This window comes from Tasmannia lanceolata, unplaced genomic scaffold (genome assembly GCF_043159265.1).
Source record: "Tasmannia lanceolata isolate RefF3 unplaced genomic scaffold, GAP_Taslan_0.1 ptg001128l, whole genome shotgun sequence".
Lineage (NCBI taxonomy): Eukaryota > Viridiplantae > Streptophyta > Magnoliopsida > Canellales > Winteraceae > Tasmannia > Tasmannia lanceolata.
In genome coordinates, this window is record NW_027519789.1 from 19821 (window position 1) to 22500 (window position 2680).

At 33.6% G+C, this 2680-nt stretch overlaps 1 non-coding gene across 1 annotated transcript; it reads right to left on the minus strand.

The window, feature by feature from the left end:
• Positions 1 to 971: 971 nt before the first annotated feature.
• On the minus strand, positions 972 to 1059 carry TRNAS-GCU (transfer RNA serine (anticodon GCU)). The gene has a single exon. It is a non-coding gene; the product is annotated as a tRNA-Ser (tRNA).
• Positions 1060 to 2680: the final 1621 nt, after the last annotated feature.

Genomic DNA, 2680 nt, shown 5'->3' on the forward strand with positions numbered 1-2680 from the left:
TTGGGGGAAGTTCAAAGAAAAAGAAAGAAGGATTTTTTGTCTTCTCTTCTTTCTTAATTTTTCCCTTATATCAATAACTCAATAAAAATGAAATTATCTCCAAGAACGAAATATTTCTTATGCTTAATATCTTTAGTTTGATCTGTATCTGTCTTAATTCTGCCCTTCATTCGAGTAGCTTTTTCTTCGCCAAATTGCCCGAAGCTTATGCTTTTTTCAATCCAATCGTAGATTTTATGCCAGTCATACCTGTGCTCTTTTTTCTCTTAGCCCTTGTTTGGCAAGCTGCTGTAAGTTTTCGATGAGATCTTTAATACTGTCCTAGAAACATTCATATTCATGATTTATTCGATAAAATAAATTCAACTCTAACATAACAATTGATAAGATCAGATAAGTCTTACATTATGAACCCTCGATTCAAAGATTGAAATTCTTTTGCTTTTTGATAGCCGCGATGAATCTGGATCACCTAATTTCCGCATTATGCCCTTCCAGTTCCAGGGGTCAAAGACCCCATTATGGTACCCCATAATACCTAATTGGGGTATGACAAGATAATTTTGGTAACAAAGGAATTCCTGCAAATTCCTTTCTTTTCTAGAAACCACTTTTTCATTTCTTTTCTTGGTGTCAAGGATATGTGGTACAAAAATAGAGAATCTATTCCCTTATTTCCTTTGCAAAAAACAAAAAAAAAATGATCTTGGAGATTGTGCAATGCTTACTCTCAAACTCTTCGTTTACACAGTAGTGATATTCTTTGTTTCTCTCTTCATCTTCGGATTCCTATCTAATGATCCAGGACGTAATCCTGGACGTGAGGAATAAAAAAATCAGAGATTTTTCATTATTTCCTTGCTTGATTTCTGCATTTTCCTATGCTTTTCTCTATTCCAGACATTTAACTATGATAAAGGACTTGATATTTTTTCGAATTCGAAAGATAAATCTCAAGTGATCCGAGGGAACGGAGAAAGAGGGATTCGAACCCTCGGTACGAACAGCTCGTACAACGGATTAGCAATCCGTCGCTTTAGTCCACTCAGCCATCTCTCCCAATTACAAAAAGATAATTCATATGCGACGCCTGAAGTAAATATTGATCAAAGTCTTTCTTTATCTTTATTTATTTATTTTATACATTTATTTATACTTACTATATTATACTTACTATATATATACGAATTATCTTTATTTATTTATTTTATACATTTATTTATACTTACTATATTATACTTACTATATATATACGAATTTTATCCGCAATTCAATTTGGATAACGATTCGAAACAGATATCTCCAATAGAAAGAGTACGTCTTTGATTTCGTCCGAAGGGTTCTTTTATTCCCCCGGCCTGGCCAGTACAGTACCTAGCCAGGCCGTTCCTTCTTTTGTTCCAATGAATCATGGATCAAATTATTTTTCTGATTTGAAAACCAAATTGTTATTGAAGCAGCAACAAGAGCAAGAAGGACTATTTCCATTCCTATGATAGGAGTTTCATTTCTTATTATTTTTTCTTTTTCCTTTTCTCGATTTCCCTACTGGAATAAAAAAACATACATATTCTATTTCTATTAGAACTCATTTATTTCTTCAAGGGACAAGCTTTGTTTGAACATTTGAGTCCACAAACACAAACAAAATGAATACTATGATTTTTTACTAGATCTAATTGACCCCAATTCAGAAGATCGGACAGGTGAATGAATAGGGAAGAAAGGAATAGCTTCGAAAAAAGATAAGACTCAAATTAAAACTCTCCTTCTTTATTTTTATTTTTTTGAGAAAATCGTTTCTTTGCTTGAAAGACTCGAGGAAGAAGTTGAAAAAAAAAAATGGAGCTATGGATTCTTGCGCAACTTAACTCAATCTTATGTTCCGACTTAAATGGATCTTTCAGGCCGGGACTGTCAGTAATAACTCCACCAGCAAAAGAAAAGATATAACTTGTTATTTAAATGAGCCCCCATTCTCTTCTCCTATTTCATCAAGCCTTCCCCCTGGAACACATCAGCACTCCAATTTTCATGATTCTGATACTATCTTGATTACGTTTTACTCCCTTGTTTTGTTGGACAAACGGTACATTCATATACAATAATCATATTGTAGCGGGTATAGTTTAGTGGTAAAAGTGTGATTCGTTCTATTAACAACTGAAATAGTTAAAGGTTCTTTCGGTTTTTTCCTATTCCGATCAAAAACTTTATTTCTTAAAAGGGTTTAATCCTTTACCTCTCAACGCCACGTTTGAGGAAGAATATACATTCTCGTGATTTGTATCCAAAGGTAAATTATAATTTGAATAAGCAAATTGGATTATGGAATCGCGAAACATAATTTTTTTTTTTTTGAGTTGGATCAACCGTTCCTTTTGAATGAGTATGAGTAAAGGATCTATGGATGAAGATACAAAAGTTTATTTCTAATCGTAACTAGATCTTCCACTTTTTGGGGGGGAGGAGGTTGAAGCCAAATAGCTATTAAACGATGACTTTGGTTTACTAGAGTCGTCGACATATTGTTTCAGCTCGGCGGAAGAAAATTCTTTTCCTCAGGATTCTCGCGAGTAGAAATAGGGAACGAAGTAACTAGAAGTATTTTTTAAAATCCCCTCTTCTAGAGGGATCATCTAGAAAGTGAGTTGTTTTGTATGCATTCATATTCATACAG